Consider the following 19106-nt stretch of genomic DNA (forward strand, 5'->3'; position numbering starts at 1 on the left):
AGTGAATTTCTGTCAATGGGCATTAACAGAGAATGCGTTGCAGCTGTACCTGTTTACCGATGAAGCAGGTTTCACAAACAACGGTGCAGTGAATTTACGAAACATGCATTACTGGTCCGTGGAAAATCCTCGCTGGCTTCGACAGGTGGAGCGATAGCGACCGTGGAATGTAAATGTATGGTGCGGAGTAATTGGCGACCCTCTCATTGGTACTCACTTCATTGAAGGCTCCCATACAGCTGCAATATACATCGATTTTCCACCAAATGATCTGTAAAAATTACTAGAAAATATTCCGCTGGAAACGCGCAGACGTATGTGGTATCATCATGATGGTGCCCTTGCACATCCTGCAATGAAGACTAGGCTGACCCTTGACAGAATGTTCGACGGACGTGGTGGACATATAAACTGGCCGGCCCGTTCTCCTGAACTTACAACCTTTAGATTTCTTTCTGTGGGGTACGTTACAGGAGAACGTGTACCGTGATGTGCCTACAACCCCAGGGGATATGAAACATCGTATTTAGGCAGCCTGTGGCAACATTACACCAGATGTACTGCGTCGTGTAAGACATTCATTATGCGGTAGATTACAAATGTGTGCAGCAAATGATGGGCACCACCTTGTGCATTTATTAGCCTGAAGTGTCAGGACACAATTACATTCTGTAATTGAAAACAAAAAACAAATTTGTAAGTTTAACTAAATTATCATGTAAATGTACACTTTTGTCTAATAAATCAGTGCTGTACAGTATTCTTCCGAGAAAAAGACTAATAAAAATGTTAGCTTGTGGATGTAACGTGCTGTTCAAGTCTCTTCTGTGACTACGTTACATCACTGTTCTTTTTGCATCCCTAATTAATTCGGTTCTCTCCGATACACACGACTGAACTGCTTAGGAGCTACTCAAGCGTCAACTTTATGTTACAAATTACTCTGGGTGTTATTAACATTTTACAAAGTAAGAAACGGCATAGATTAAGTATTTTTTCTGTTTTCAGTTGTGTTAAAAATAATAAGAGGTTTCCATTAAAAAAAAGCGTAAGTATGTATTGAAAATCAGACTTCCGTGCATTTCTCAATGGTGTGTATTAACCAACTAGAACTGCCCCTATCCTCACTTTCGCTCTGCGCAATTAGTTATCCAGTGTTTGTTGTGGTTTGTGAGGTGTTTCCAGTGGTGATGTTATGTCACTCACCCTGTGTACCATCAAAAATATATCTTTATTTTACTGCAACAAGTTTCAACTGCCCTATCATCACCCAGCAGAATTTAAAGCTCAAAACAGTATGTACTAAATGTCCATTCTTCCAAAATATCTCATACATATGAATATAAAAGTATATTATAGATATGCTATGGAAGCCTGTGGGCCTGGTGTATGTACATAATCCAGTCACCAAACACAGCTTGAAGAACTGGCGAAATATTAGCAGGAAAATAAAGTGTTATGTGTGTTGATTTTTACTCTGCTTAAATTTATTATAGCACAGTTGCGGACAACAAAGTAAAGAAACTTCCCGTTCGAAGGCCATACGGTCAAGAATTGGACGCCAATCAGGCAAAATCTCCGGAAGCGTTGAGGCAATCATCTCACCAACGAACCGGTTTGAAGACACCGTGTCCTGCTGCGTGAAGAAGTCAGTAACTGCCTGCTGTACGTCCTCGTCCGACTGGAATCGTATACTCTTAGGACATTTTCGATGGATTACTCTCGTTATCATGCTGGAGCACCGCCACTTGTCGAAGTTCTTTTTTTCTTTTTTTCGGAAGGCATGCTACCCTATACACATTCTTCAATCTCCTATAGATGGCTAAGGGTGTTTCTCCTTCGGCACCCAAGAAAAAAAATGAAAGCACGTTGGTCTCGTTTTGACTCATTTGATAATAATGTCAACATAGTTCACATTACCGCATTTACTGACGCAACTCGGAAAGACGCTAATGCCACACTAATCCCTTACCTACATGACGGTGCTTATATGCCAGCATGGGAATTGCACTACTCTGGACATATGCTGCAGCAAAGCCCTCAAACGAAACCTTTTTGCTAACCCCTATACAGGGTGTTACAAACAGGTACGGCCAAACTTTCAGGAAACATTCCTCACACACAAATAAAGAAAAGATGTTATGTGGACATGTGTCCGGAAACGCTTAATTTCCATGTTAGAGCTCATTTTAGCTTCGTCAGTATGTACTGTACGTCCTCGATTCACCGCCAGTTGGCCCAATTGAAGGAAGGTAATGTTGACTTCGGTGCTTGTGTTGACATGCGACTTATTGCTCTACAGTCTAGCATCAAGCACATCAGTACGTAACATCAACAGGTTAGTGTTCATCACGAACGTGGTTTTGCAGTCAGTGCAATGTTTATAAATGCGGAGTTTGTGTGTGAGGAATGTTTACCGAAAGTTTGGCCGTACCTATTTGTAACACCCTGTAAAATAAAATGGCTCTGAGCACTATGGGACTCAACTGCTGAGGTCATTAGTCCCCTAGAACTTAGAACTAGTTAAACCTAAATAACCTAAGGACATCACAAACATCCATGCCCGAGGCAGGATTCGAACCTGCGACCGTAGCGGTCTTGCGGTTCCAGACTGCAGCGTCTTTAACCGCACGGCCACTTCGTCCGGCCCCTGTAAAATAATATATTAGGTTACGACCGCTTAGATGCATAAAAAATATTCACGTTACATGTTTCTGCAAGAGTTGCCATTTCCAGATGTGCTTAATCCACTAAAAAGCTTCGAACAGATATGTAAACAGATATAGTTGTTTACGAACTTAGAACCTCCTGAAATTCTTTAACATTTCAATAAATGTACATCGTGTTATCACATGATACAAGACAGACTCTGCAGGTGAATTTTCCGTTAAACCTGCACCTCCTTATCGACAGCATGTTGTACTATAACTGTTCTTCATTCTTCCTATTGTTACCCTTTCACTCATAACACCTTGTACATGACACTAGATATAGTTGTAATAGTAGTAGGAATTCTCGTGATCAGCCACCACCACAGCTTCCACTTCCTAACTAGTTCATAGGATAAAATATTCTACCACCGCCAGATTTCTTACTTTTTCGTCGTGTGGAACGAGATAGTTGCTTCACTCACCATAGCAGAAGGATCACTGGAAGCCATAACTCAAAAACATGTTCTATACATCGGTGTCAAACGTTCGCGTTGAAACTGTCATAATGAGAATCCGATTAGGATCGTACGAGCTGCAAATAAAACGGCCAGTTCTGTGAACAGCCTGCATTTCCTGTCCTTCCTGCTGGACCTTGTCCATTTCAAATGGCATCGGGCAAAAACCGGCTTCTGTTGACAAGTGAGGTAAGCGCTCAAGCTCATCCATCAGCCGTGAAATCAAGCGAGCAACGGTGAGCGACATAGCGACTGCGGCGGCACTGTACTCCATCACGTCGGCGTTCCGAAGCAGGTGCAGTTTTCCAGAGAGGGCAAGACCTGTTTCCGAACTTCTTTTAGGAATGTCACGAAATAAACTGGCAGGGAAATCGGTAGTTGCGATGTACATGTACAGACGAACAAATGATTACAGCTTCAGGGAAATTGGATTATTTATTCAAGAGAAAGAGCTTCATAAATTGAACAAGTCAACAACGTGAAGGGTCACCTTTATCCAAGAAGTTATTTGGCTTGGCATTCAAATGCAAATGGCTCTAAGCACTATGGGACTAAACATTTGAGGTCATCAGTCCCCTAGACTTAGAACTACTTAAACCTAACTAACCTAAGGACACCACACACATCCATGCCCACGGCAGGATTTGAACCTGCGACCGTAGCAACAGCGCGGTTCCAGACTGAAGGGCCTAGAACCGCTCGGCCACAGCGGCCGGCTGCCTTGGCATTGATTGACTGATTTGTTGGATGTAGTCCTGAGGGATATCGTGCCAGATCCTGTCCAATTGGCTCGTTAGATTGTCAAAATCCCTAGCTGGTTGTAGGGACCTGTCCATAATACTTCAAAACTTGGAGAGAGATCCAGCGAAGTTGTTGGCCAAGGTAGAGTCTGGCAAGTACGAAGACAAGCAGTAGAAGCTGTCGTTGTGTGCGGGCGGGCATTATCTAGCTGAAATATAAGCACAGGATGGCTTTCCACGGAGGAAGAGAGCAAAACGGGGCGTAGAATAACGTCTCTACAAAGAGGTCTCGCTACGAAAATAAATGTCATCCTAGACCACCACTCCTAGATGTCATGCCGTATGGCGGCCGTCAGTTACGTTGCTATCCCGCAACTGTCTGGGTAGTCTCCAGACAGGTCTTCAGCTTGGTAAGGTCTGGCAAGCACGAAGAAAAGCAGTAGAAATTCTCGCCATGTGTGGGCTGGCATTACCTTGCTGAAATGTGAGCCCAGGATGGCTAGTTACGAAGGGCAACGAAATGAGGCGTAGAATATCGTCAACGTACTGCTGAGCTGTAAGAGTGTCGCAGTACTGCAGATGACATCCAAAGAAGGTGCTACTATGGAAAAATATGACATCGTAGCCTATCACTTCGGTTGTTGGGCCGTGTGCTGGCCAGTCATGTTGGCATCCTACCGCTGTCCAGGGCATATCCAGACAGGTCTTCAGCTTGGTAAGGTCTGGCAAGCACGAAGAAAAGCAGTAGAAATTCTCGCCATGTGTGGGCTGGCATTACCTTGCTGAAATGTGAGCTCAGGATGGCTAGCCACGAAGGGCAACGAAATGAGGCGTAGAATATCGTCAACGTACTGCTCAGCTGTAAGAGTACCGCAGTACTGCAGATGACATCCAAAGATGGTGCTACTATGGAAAAATATGACATCGTGGACTATCACTTCGGTTGTTGGGCCGTGTGCCAGCCAGTCATGTTGGTATCCTACCGCTGTCCGGGGCATATCCAGACAGGTCTTCAGCTTGGTAATGTCTGGCAAGCACGAAGAAAAGCAGTAGAAATTCTCGCCATGTGTGGGCTGGCGTTACCTTGCTGAAATGTGAGCCCAGGATGGCTATCCACGAAGGGCAACGAAATGAGGCGCAGATTATCGTCAACGTACTGCTGAGCTGTAACAGTTGAGAGGCACCCACATGCCCTGCTCATACTGTGGCATCAAGCAGTCAGGCCTGCAAGATGAGTGGTCTGCCAAGCGAGTGGATTCATTCTTATTTATCGAGTAATATGAACTCTCGTACTCTCAATTAAGTTATAAATTATCCTCCTGTATGAATAATACGCAACGGAAACGCGCATCTGACTATCAGTAATTTACAGAACCCTGACTGTTCACAATGCACTGGCAATACCACATTTTCTTTTTGTCTCTTATTTAACGGCTTTTATCAACACGTGGCCACCGCACTGAATATGAATGGCGCACACATTATAAATTCGGGACATCATGACAACATACAATTCGAAGGAAAAGTCCACCAATCTTTTTCTTTTCACTATCTTATTTATTCCGATAAATTCTATAACCTAAATACACAAATTCTATAACCTACAACAATAACACATGAGAAATTCCGCCCAGTGGGCATGGCTTTACATTGGTGATTCTCTACCTTATGGTCTCGTAATTATTTAACGCTACAGTGCACTTTCTGGATTGGATGGTGGATCTTTTATTATATCTCACACTTCGACTCTCACAATCATCATCACGAAACTTTCCTCCAGATCGGGCGGTACCGAAGGAACGAGCATAACCCAGTAATCTTTTGAAACTACCTTGCTACTCTCCCATGCAAACCACACATACCCAAATTACATGACATACACCACACTACAACATGGAATACAATGCAATAAATAGTCACAACACTATCACTTTCAGCTTTCCCACTTCAATTAGTATTTATCCCAGTTTCACACGACACTGCCCCACTTCGTAATTCTACTTTCCTACTATGAACTCTGGAGATATAAGCACGTCTTCCTGTGCAATGCAAGCCATGTGGCGTTGCTGGATGGACGGCTGACTCACCTTGTTTCTCTCTCAGAGTATTATAGTTTGAATCAAGCATCACACGGAAACATATCTCGCAAAGTAATATTAAGAACATATTCATCACACAAACGAGTCCTCAACTGATACCATGGACCAGTACTTCTCTTTATCCTTTGTCTCATGCACAGATTGAGACTCACACAGTGCTCACCACGTGGAAGTACTCGTCTCTAATTTCAAGACCTGCACACGCCATTTCTTAAATATTTCAACTTATAGTACACACGCTAGGAATTCAGCTTAACTTAAGCACACGGAAGTATTTCAACTTATTGCTACATGTGGTTTGATTGTGACCGTTGGTCACTTCCGAAGATTACTACGATCCCATTAATATTACCTGCCTGACATTTAATTCTCCCCACAAAAGTTCCTGAAATAGAGAAATTATTATTTCAAACTACTCTTAAATATTCCACATGCATACCATGTCTCCACTCTTTTGTCTTTACGGAGCACAACTAAGACAGGTCTTAACAGCACAAGATCCAGCGGCAGAGTGCTGAAACATGGCCGTTCTTCAGGTCCTCTCGCACCTCTGTCGAAGTGGGGGAGCACCTTGCTACCGTATTGGTCAGCCACATTTCAGGTGCTCAAAGCTCATGTAAATTTCATCTCTTTGTTCCCACCAAAGGTGGCCAAAGGATCGTCTCAAAGATGATCATATATTCACATTCACTATCTGCAGTTAGCAGAGTACCATACATTCATTCATTTCACAGATCTCACCAAACTGGATGTAGGGACTTATTTTGAGGGAGTGCACATGTGATCAGTTAAATAAATAAATTGTCATTCTTTCCCACACTGGTATCCGGCTTCGCTGTATTAATTGAAATTGAGTTATTTTACAAAAAAATGTGTTGTTCTGACAAAAATAATGAAGTATGTTGTACCTATTTCCAATGTCGGGCGGTACTGTACCCTTTCACCACCGGCTACCCATGCAGAAAAAAATGGCATGGTACTATCCTTGCAATGCAAGGGTAGTTCCGAACATTTTTTTAAGAAACCTGTATTAGAACAAACGTAGCAAGTCATCAAAATAACCAGGAGGAGACCTTAGCCCCTGGTGACCTCAAATAGACGACCAAATGCCGTTACTTTACCAAATTATTGACACAGTTGTTGCATTATTGTACTCTCCACAATCCGGAGTAACGTACACATACAAATTTACAACAATCCACATGACAAATAAAACATTACATCATACAAATAAAAAATAATGTTGAGATAAAAATTGTCTTAGTTACTGGGATCTTCGTTATTTTTATGAGTAATCCAAACTTCACTAATTCTATGACAAATAAAAAAAAATACTAATTGTACTCATGAAATTTTAAATAGCTCACCGTCCAAACACAGAACAAGTAATCTGACATTCATAAATTGCGTTGTAATAATATTTACACGGCAATGTCTAAATACAAAACAAAATCAACAAAAGAAAAAAATTGCGTACACTAGTTACACGTAGAAGTCAGGCTCCATATCAGTACTCTAAAACATACATCAAACCTACAGAGAAATAAAACTGAGAAGAAAAACCATGAAATATACCACAAGTTACATACTGGTTACGTAATATAGTCAACCTAAGACATCATGTCATACCTCGTTAACTATCATCACTTAAGCAATTGCCACCACTACTCGACTGAGAGTTTAACCTTATCCTCGTCCACTAGTACAAATACCTGCTGCTGAGCTAGTCAGTCCATCAACTCTGATCAATACACGCAGTAAATAGTTAGCAATAAGTGCTTGAATCCACCAATAGCTCTCGTATCTTACTCTACTGCTCATTTCTCTGTTGTTACACATTTAGACGACAAGAACTTGCATTTCGACTAGCCTTCGTTACGCTTTAATGTGAAATATCACCACTGTGATAATGAAAATAAGTGGCTTCAGTCAACACACCAACAAGATCTTTACTGTCCACGACATCAAAATGCATCAGTTAATTCCGATATTTGTTGTGCAATGCAAACTCTTGTCCCCTATGACAACCTTACTGACCAATGCAATAAGAGCCGCTACGTTAGTATTACGCCACTGGCTAATAATTAAAGCATCATTGTACCAAATATTCTAATAAACATCCTACGTGAACTGGTAACCCAGAACAAACAAACAAACAAAACTAATCTAAACACAAATGTTAATGAAATACAATTACACTTGCTGTCCCTTCAGGAATGAAACATATAAAAAAAATTTACACAATTACAAGTACAAATACATTATTCCCTATCTTGCGAGTCACACGGAATCATTTCATTCTGTGATTTTCTTGGGGTCAAAAAAGTTGCTGACAGGTTCCCTAGAAACACTGTCTCGGTGTCAAAGCTCTCCCATGGTTACCCGGACGAAAGTCTTTAGGTCACTCAAATCGGCATTTTGAACACGCACTGAACAGTAAACTGTATCTCACATTAAACACAAATGTCATAGTCACCCTCAGAGTACCATCCACACGAATCTGGTCGTCCAGAAATGGCCCTACAACTACTATTACCCACGGTTCTGTCCTTTCAGTTCATAGTGTAATTAAAAGTCGTAAGTTCCAACAAACGGCACTTATTCCCGCACCAATTACAGAAATGTCTCCTACTACAAATGCAGATGTCAATGTCCCACTTTAGTTTCTTGCGTTCACACAATAATTAGTCACCAAACGACAACTGTCCTCTTTCAGTATACCAAGCGTCCCACATGCAATTCACAAAGCACACTTAACAAATCACTGCCAAAAGTTTATGGATCCCACCGTTCAGTGGTCAAGACAAAACAAAACAATCGTGTCTCGTATGGTTCGCGGGAAGAACGGTTGCTGGTAAGCTTCCGTGTGGGCTTGTATCTCCCTGATTTTATCTTCACGCTCATACATATACATAGGAGGAAGTAATATATTCATTCTCGCTTCCAGGAGTGCACACTCTCCGAATTTTAACAGCAGACCATTTCGTGATGCAGAACGCATCTTTTCAGCGTCTGCCACTGGAGTTGACTGAGTATCTCCGTGACGCTTTCTTGTTTACTAAACGAACCTGTTAGGAAACATGCTGCTCTTCTTTGAATCTTCTCTATTTGCTCTACAATCCTGTCTGATGCAGATCCCAGACTGATGAGGAATATCACAAAAATGGCTCTGAGCACTATGGGACTCGACTGCTGTGGTCATCAGTCCCCTAGAACTTAGAACTACTTAAACCTAACTAACCTAAGGACATCACACACATCCATGCCCGAGGCAGGATTCGAACCTGCGACCGTAGCAGTCTCGCGGTTCCGGACTGCGCGCCTAGAAGCGCTAGACCACCGCGGCCGGCAGGAATATCACAGTGTCGGTCGGACGACTGTTTTGTAAGGTAATTCATTTGTTGATGGACTACATTTCCTGGGGATTATTCTAATACGTATATCTCAGACTGGCGTCTGCCTTACCCAGCACTAATTTTATGTGGTCGTTGCACTTCAAATCACTGCTTCCAATGATTGTTCTGCAATCGTGTAACCATACAATAAAGGATCTTTCAGTCTACGTATTCGCAATACGTTACATTTGTTTATGTTGAGGATTAATTGACACTCCCTGCAACAAGCGCCTATCATCTGCAGGTCTTTCCGCACTTCGCTACAAATTTCTAGCGTTGCGACTTCTATGTATACAACAGCGTCATCTGCGAAAAGCTTTACGAATATCTCCCAACCTTTTTATGTACATTATGGTAAGTCGTGGTCCTATAACACTCCCTGGGGCAGGCCCGAACTTACTTTTACGTCTGAAGATTTCTCTCCGTTCAGAATAAGATGCTGCGTTCTGTTTGCTAGAAATTCTCCAGTCCAGTCACACAGCCGGTCTGCTACACCTACCGCGACACGTAATAAGCGTCATTAAAATATCCAGCAATGCCCGTGTGTATTTTATTGTCACCTGCTGCACGTCATTGCGGTTTTATAAATAGAACACGACTGAGGAAGATCGTTGTACGGCTATGACAAGGGAAGTTCGTGACCTCGTAAGTACACGAAAATGTGCTTCGAATATACCATCGCGAAAACAGTGGTACGAGTGATTCGCATGCAAAACTGCATTTCGTACTACGTTAAAGATTTGAATTATCAAGTTGTAAGAGAGAAATTTACCTAACTCGGAAAAACATAGTATCAATATAGGGGTCCTAATACTGTCGTGACTTACTGCTGCCTTTCCCTCTCCTTAAAATAATTGCGCTGCCTGAACAACAAACTAATGCTGCTGACATGATAACCGCTATTCAGTTTTCAAAGTGTAGGTGAATGATTTTGATGAAGTAGTCAATGCAAAATGGTACAGACTTATCTGCACGTCTGACTAGGCCGGCCGGGGAGGCCGAGCGGTTCTAGGCGCTCCAGTCTGGAACCGCGCGACCACTACGGTCGCAGGTTCGAATCCTGCCTCGGGCATGAATGTGTGATGTCCTTAGGTTAGTTAGGTTTAAGTAGTTCTAAGTTCTAGGGGACTGATGACATCAGATGTTAGGTCCCATAGTGCTCAGAGCCATTTCAACCATCTTTTTCTTGTTGAAAATGAGCTCGCGTAATGCAGATTCTCGTAGTATGTCCAAATACGACTGTCAGTGCATAATTTTGCAGGTTCAATTTCTGAAGTGCAGTTAGCTAAAAACACAATGAAATTGCATTGGAGGGGATTAAAACTAAAATAGGTAAGCCAAGTTTGTTATTATTGACTATGACGATCTTCGATACACTCAGGCTCGGGTGGACCCATTTGGAAAGGATAGGCCTCAATCTGTGTTAGCTCCACCCCGGGGAAGACGAAAAACATGGAATAATAGGGTGCTTCTCTTCGTATATCACATAATTTCCGCTTCACCCTTTGTCTCTTTCCGTCTGGTAATGAGTGCGGTCGGAATGAGGAGGTGCAAATGTATAATTACCCACGTAGTATACACCTACATCTGCATGACTACTCTGTAATTCATACTTAAGTGCCTGGCAGAGGGTTCATCGAACCACTTTCACACTATTTCCCTACCGTTCCACTTTGTAACAGGCCGGCCGAAGTGGCCGTGCGGTTAAAGGCGCTACAGTCTGGAACCGCAAGACCGCTACGGTTGCAGGTTCGAATCCTGCCTCGGTCATGGATGTTTGTGATGTCCTTAGGTTAGTTAGGTTTAACTAGTTCTAAGTTCTAGGGGACTAATGACCTCAGCAGTTGAGTCCCATAGTGCTCAGAGCCATTTGAACCATTTTTGAACCACTTTGTAACAGCACGCGGGAGATACGAACACTCAGAGCTTTCGTGTGAGCTCTGATTTCTCTTATTTTATTACAATGATCATTTCTTCTTATGTAGATGGGTGTCAACAAAATATTTTCGCATTTGGAGGAGAACGTTGGTGACTGAAATTTCGTAAAAAGATTTCGTCGCAACGAAAAACGCCTTTGTTTTAATAATTGCTACTCCAACCCGCGTATCATATCCGTGACATTGTAAAGTACCTACAAGTAATATGTTACGTATATTAAACTAATATGTGACTATGCTCGTCTGTGAAACTGGACTCGATAAGCCACCTGAGCTATCAGTAAACGGAATGTAACGGCATAACATTGCGTGGGTGTTGTATGAGTGCCAGTTTCACTGTCCTTTAAGCCCTCAACAGATTGTTACATGAAAAACTTAAAACTAACATTTGGATAGGCTATCTGACTGCGTATTTGAATATGAAAAACTACAGGAACAAATGAACCTGTAACAATGAACGCCTAAGCTATATGACTGCGTTTTTGAACAAGAATTTACAATTGGCACAGAAAATGGCTTGTGCAACGGAGTTTACTGGATTAGAATACATGACATGTTGTGGTGTGTCAGTGTCTCTGTTTAGGCCCTAAGTTTTGCACTCACCTCTTTAAATGACTGCCTTTTTCAATGTGGTTTACAGCAATTCGCAGCAGCATGGAGCAGCAGCGGCTAAAGCTTGTTGTTACTAAGAATGCATTTCATAAAAAAGAGTTAGCTTGGTCCCTGTTAACTACTAAATAACTTGTGAGAAGGGATTTCATAAATTAAGTCTATTTAAATACTTCAGAAATCATCATGACCAAGCATTAACAATGGCGAAATGCCTTACAATGACCGTATAGGTCTCAATAATGGCTGAGCTCCAGATTAACAAGTTATAAAAATTTCAAACTTACGTCAACATTTAATAACCACAACATACTTATTAACTATATGTGGAGAATAATTATTATTATTTGGAGGATAAGGAGGCTTCTTTAACTGACAAGACAAGCATGGGATTATTGCTAACTGCAATTGCTTATGCGCTATGCTTGCGAATTTCACCTTTAATTCCATCTTCAAGCGTAGTCAAGCCATCTAAATCCCTCCTGGCTATATAAAGGAAGTCAAGCCTTGAGTGTGGTAAGATCTGACATCACCGACGTGAGGGCAGCGTCACACGTCTTCTGTCTCCGAGCTCTCGACCGACACTACTACTTCCATTATCGCAGACAGACCTCGTCTCACAACAATGTTTAAAATCTCGCTCCCATGTTTCGCCCTCAGATTGTTACTATCGATATCTAATACAAAGAATAGCGTTAAGTTGACTATATTGTTTTCAATGTAATGGAGAGTTCTGACATACTCCTCAACAAAATTCTCCCCCCTGTTTCACGAAAATATTAAACAAGCTGCCCTACTCCGAACTTTTTCTATGTCCTCCGTCAAACCCGCCAGGTAAGAACCCCTTGCTGTACAGCAATACTCTAGCAGAGGAAGGACAAGCGTAATGTAGGCAGTCTCTTAGGTAGACATGTTGCGTCTTCTAAGTGGTCTGCTAATAAAGCTGTCTTTAGTTTGCTTTCCCCACAATATTATCCATACACCCGTTACATTTCAAGTTATTCTTAACTGTAATTCCTAAGAATTTAGCTGAATTGACAGCCTTTAGATCTGTGTGATTTATCGTGTAACCGAAATTTAATGTAGATTCCATGAAATGTACTCCTCGCTATCATTCAGCACGCATTTCCAGAATATACTTGCCCTGTTTTCAACGTTTGTAAAGTGAACAAATTTTCTTCCTTTCCAAAACTATGTCGTCCGCCTACTACTATAAGTCACACTGTAGGGAAACCAGCTCGAGAATGACTCTCGGCATTACAGCTGAGTCCAGTGCATTGCGGGACAAAGCTCGCTGGCCAAACGCCCTGGCCGTGCGGCACACGTAGCATCGTTAACTCGGCTAGATAAGAGACCTTTGTTCAGGCGACCTTTTCATAGATGCACAGCGAGAAGCTGGACAAGACGCGGCGCTGTGCCAGGCGCGGCCTCGTCTGGTATTTGGAAGTCATTAACGTTGCCGTAATGGCCGCGCCGCGCTCTGACCTTTCTGGCGGCGGCAGGCGTGGGACGAGAGCCGTCGCGTCGCCGTGACGCGGGCGCCCATGACGGGCAGTGGCCGACGAGTGCCCTAAAGCAGACCACCCTCCACCACCCGCCTGCAGCTGGCGAGCCCTCCCATCAACCAGTCACAGACACAGACGGTAAGACTATCCAGCGAATCAACGTAACAGCATCTGCGGCACACATCTTAAATACACTACTGGCCATTACAATTGCTACACCAAGAAGAAATGCAGACGATAATTCATTGGACAAATATATTATACTAGAACTGAAATGTGATTACATTTTCACGCAATTTGAGTGCATAGATCCTGAGAAATCAGTACCCAGAACAACCACCTCTGGCCGTAATAACGGCCTTGATACGCCTGGGCATTGAGTCTAACAGAGCTTGGATGGCGTGTAAAGGTACAGCTGCCCATGCATCTTCAACACGATACCACAGTTCATCAAGAGTAGTGACTGTCGTATTGTGACGAGCCAGTTGCTCGGCCGCCATTGACCAGACGTTTTCAGTTGGTGAGCGATCTGGAGAATGTGCTGGCCAGGGCAGCAGTCGAACACTTTCTGTATCCAGACAGGCCCGTACAGGACCTGCAACATGCGATCGTGCATTATCCTGCTGAAATGTAGGGTTTCGCATGGATCGAATGAAGGGTAGAGCCACGGGTCGTAAGACATCAAGCTGCCGTAAACACAACCTGGATTCATCCGAAAAAATGATATTTTGCCATTCGTGCACCCAGGTTCGCCGTTGAGTACACCATCGCAGGCGCTCCTGTCTGTGATGCAGCAGCGTCAAGGGTAACCGCAGCCATGGTCTCCGAGCTGATAGTCCATGCTGCTGGAAACGTCTTCGAACTGTTCGTGCAGATGGTTGTTGTCTTGCAAACGTCCCCATCTGTTGACGTGGCTGCACGATCCGTTACAGACATGCGCATAAGATGCCTGTCATCTCGACTGCTAGTGATACGAGGTCGTTGGGATCCAGCACCGCGTTCCGTATTGCCCTCCTGAACCCATCGATTCCATATTCTGCTAACAGTCATTGGATCTCGACCAAGGCGAGCAGCAATGTCGCGATACGATAAACCGCAATCGCGATAGGCTACAATCCGACCTTTATCAAAGTCGGAAACGTGATGGTACGCATTTCTCCTCCTTACAGGAGGCTACACAACAACGTTTCGCCAGGCAACGCCGGTCAACTGCATTTTGTGTACGAGAAATCGCTTGGAAACTTTCCTCATGTCAGCACGTTGTAGGTGTCGCCACCGGCGCCAATCTTGTGTGAAAGCTCTGAAAAGCTAATCATTTGCATATCTCAGCATCTTCTTCCTGACGGTTAAATTTCGCGTCTGTAGCACGTCATCTTCGTGGTGTAGCAATTTTAATGGCCAGTAGTGTAGCTTTCAAAAGTCCTATCAGGGGTAGTCGTAAGGTGTTAGTTACCCCCTCAAAAATTTCAAGCTGCGACCACGAGACTTGATGCTTGTATCAGTCCTTCTCTGCTCATGTACCTTTCGAGGTAACAAATTTTTTCCAGCGATGAGTGAGTCGGCAGAGCCCATTGTTGTAGAAATCATTTTCGATTTTAGGAAAACCTCCACCTCAGAATGAGATGGAAATATCGGTAGTGTGGTCCTGCTGTGATGGTCTGCCTATTACGAGCACCACACCACCTCACTCCGTCCCAATAATAGTTAGGTCTTCTCCTTTTCCAGAAGCTGTGAATTCACATGTTCATGGTGCGTGTTGCATGTTAACCTGGCGCCTATAGAAGTATCTGGATTGGTCCGACACAGCTGCAACGTTACCGCTGCTGTTCCAGTTCGGCTGACGTTTTGATTGCGTGAAAGCCAGCAGCGATCTTTGTCTTGCTTAAAATGTCGTGCAAGATGCTGAAAGCTCATCCTCCATTGATTTTCCACTATCGCCTCGATTCTCAAACGCCGGTCTCTGATTGCCAGGGCCTCCAGTTCTGTTGTGACTTCACCGAGGATAGTCTGCTACTGCTTCGGCCTTCAGACTTGTTTGACTACACTCTAATCATCTGCACCACTGTGCCTAACACTGTGTCATATGAAGATGCAGTGCTGCTGTACACTTTCACCAAATCAGAACGGAGTGTCACAGTTTTGTCGCTCTTCAAACGCAGATAATCCTCCGCTTCCTGAATGGCTTCCACCATCCATGCCTCTGGCAGGATTCGAACCTGCGACCGCAGCAGCCACGTGATTCCAGACTGAAGCGCCTAGAACCGCTCGGTCACTCCGTGTGTACCAGCACTGTATCATTCCACATTTTGTCATGGAGTGAGGACATGTTACATTATTGATGGTGATCTGGATGGGGGCGCTGCACATGACAAACACAAAATTGATTACATAACTTCATATTTTACTCACCTGTCTCCGTACCTCAGGTCATTAATGTGCACTTTAGAGGATGCGCTGGAGTAGGATGTACTCGTTAGCACACAAGACGAATACGTGTAAAGCTCGTAATGACTAGACTTCTTGCCAATGAGGTTTAACTCCAAACTTTTCCATAGCAGGAGTGAGTGCCACCATGTTACACTGTTGGTTCAAATGGCTGTGGGCACTATGGGACCTAACTTCTGAGGTCATCAGTCCCCTAGATCTTAGAACTACTTAAACCTAACTAACCTAAGGACATCACAAACATCCATGCCCGAGTCAGGATTCGAACCTGCGACCGTAGCGGTCGCGCGGTTCCAGACTGTAGCGCCTAGAACCGCTCGGCCACTCCAGCCGGCTGTTACACTGTTAATTGTGATTCCTCCCACTGCGCTCCCACTGGTGGTATTAGTGTGTAACAGAGACTTCTACTTTTGTAATATTAACAAACATTTTACAGAACTATATTGTGTCAGTCCTCTCGGTCAGCGAAAAATCAGAACACATACGAAATTGCTGACATCCAGGTTGTCTTGCTTTTTGCTCAATGACAATCCGAGGCTTCTCTTACTGCTATCTCTGTACACTGTTCCTGTAGCATTTCCAGAGCCACTTGTTGTGCCAAATCCCCACCCTTTTAGGAAGTGACAGTCATTACATAACATATGTTCCATTATAGACTCATTAAGTATTATAATAGCTTCTGAAGTGACCTCCACACTACTGATGTTCAAAACTGCCCACGCTTGCTCCATGTGCTGTTTTCTACCAAAGAAAATTCTCGCACATTATTGACTATACCTTCCATGGGATCTTCCTTTCGTCTTTTCGTTAGTGACCTAACTATCTTCTCTCACAGTACTATTCTTACCACCATCATACCAACGACATATAAGGAGCATGACGTCAGACTGCCATGTATACTCCAAGTGAGGTAGAGGCCACTAAGTAGCAGCGGACATGGTTCTAATGACGGTGCCAACGCATTCTGGCATTGACTCAGAGGGACAGAGAAAGCATTAGGGACTCATCTTGATCCACCACCCTCATTTCACGCACATACAGACGAAGACTGGTCACTGCTAAAGCACAGGTCACTGCCGAGTTGTAGAGGAACTAACTGTTGCATGTTACAATAATTCGGCAGTATATTTATGTAACTTTCGCCTGTGAAAGACAATAGCAGATGTATCAGTGGCACCATTCCATTTAATATAAAGATGTTTCACACTTGAATGTCTGCACCACTGCCGAATACTACCCCATTGAGAAATGATACGTATCGATTAATGTGGGTGTCAAGCTAAACAATACTGCAACTGATCTATCTCAACATGTACCACGACTCATCCTTTTCTTTGCTTCTAAAGCCCTAAGGTAGTACTTGTGCGTCTGTGATGTGCGCCCTATGACGTGTAGTAAGCAGACGACCCATATAGGATAATGGCTGCTGTAGCCACTTAGTGTGGAGTTATTTTTCGATGGTACTGTTGCTCCCTGGTGTTGTCCAGCCCTAAGTTAAAGAGACATGTGGTGCACACTGACATGACTACTTGCTGCTAAGATCCGACATAGTTCTAAGTTCTAGGGGACTGATGACCTGAGAAAGACCCATAGTGCTTAGAGCCATTTGAACCTCCTGGCTATTATCAGCTCTTACGAATTGTATCAAACGCAACGGCAGAAGATAGATCAGTTATCCTTTCGCCTCAGATTAGCAAGACAACTGATTAATATGTATTCATCCCGGAAGAAGAGGGGTTCAGTGCCCACTTTCTTTCCAGCAAAGAGAGCAGTTTCTAGTCTGTCAGATGATGCCTACCTCGTGAATATAGGCAAACATCTATCGAAAGACAGTGACACTGGGAAGCGATGCAGATTCTGTAACAAAAAGTCTAAAAAGAAGAGAACAAAAGTTGTTTGCACTGTTTGTGGTGTACCACACCATGTTTATCCTTGTTTCATGGCTAGTAAGGTTGTGTAAGTTTTGATCATCTTTCATGAAAAATACATGTAATGAATATTTTTTTACAGTGGCAGTAAATAAATAAAAGATTACAGGCATGTATAATTTGTAGTTATTTTATTCCCTGCAAAAGCCTGTTTATGTCCAAAAAATAAAATTACAAAATCACTCAGTCAACAGGAAAGGTATCCCACGCTGGTTCATGGGACATATGTGTCCCGCTTCCTATTGTGGAAAAACGGAGAACTAAAAAAATATTTTGGCGCTGAAAGTATAATAATGGGACTGAAAAGAAATCATTATCGCCTTACTATTTTAAAAATTATAAAAAACGAATTTTATCCATGAAAGGGTTAAGGCAGCCCCTCTTGAGAAGCGGTAAAACCGCGTGCTGAAGAGAAAGTCAGAAGTATAAGTACTACAATTGTACGAAATATTTTTTACAGTTGTGATACTTATACTTCTGGTCTTCTCTTTAGTACTGCTCTGTTTACGCTTGTTATTTATATATTTTCTTCTAAAAGTCCTGTGTGGTATACTGGAATTCATGGCACGCTCTACGCATGGCTATTATTTAAGTAATCACAGATGTGATGTTGGCGCTTAAACTGTTTTAACCCTAATCTGTGAAGATGGCCTGTGACTGAAATCGGTCGATATTTGGGTTAAAAATAAAAGCAGTTGATGGCCAATCATTCACTTGATAAAATTCTTAGCGGCTGTTGATAGTCTCCTTCAAAAAATATATGATTTTTTCTGTTTATATCGGCTCTTATTGTGGTCAGAAGGAATATGATACAAGGACCTAACGTACAATTTACTGTGATTGATGATAGATGCGATCTTGCAGTATAAAAAATGAAAATTTTCTGTCTCTGAGGGCTTTTAAAATATTAAATGATACGAGAATAGCTTCATAAAAGAGAACTGCTGATATGACTATAAAATAGCGTCCAAATTTCTAGTGTTCACGTTCGCATACGTTTCACGTAAGCAAATCTGTCCTCGATATAATGATTGATAACCCAGCTGTCCGCCATTTAAAAGTAGTTATCCACTCATTAATTTTGGTATCGCGGACCAAAACTCTACTATACAAAAGATATTCTTGACTGTTTTCCAGTAACGACGTTTGTCAATCCTGGCCGTTAGATATAATTGATTCCATCGTTAACCGGACAGACCTCCATCAGTTCACTGCCAATCCGACATTAATCATCTGTGTACCCTTAGTGAGATAGCCATAGTCATTCCTCGCTTTCCCATTT

This window comes from Schistocerca serialis, chromosome 1, assembly GCF_023864345.2.
Source record: "Schistocerca serialis cubense isolate TAMUIC-IGC-003099 chromosome 1, iqSchSeri2.2, whole genome shotgun sequence".
Taxonomy (NCBI): Eukaryota; Metazoa; Arthropoda; class Insecta; order Orthoptera; family Acrididae; genus Schistocerca; species Schistocerca serialis.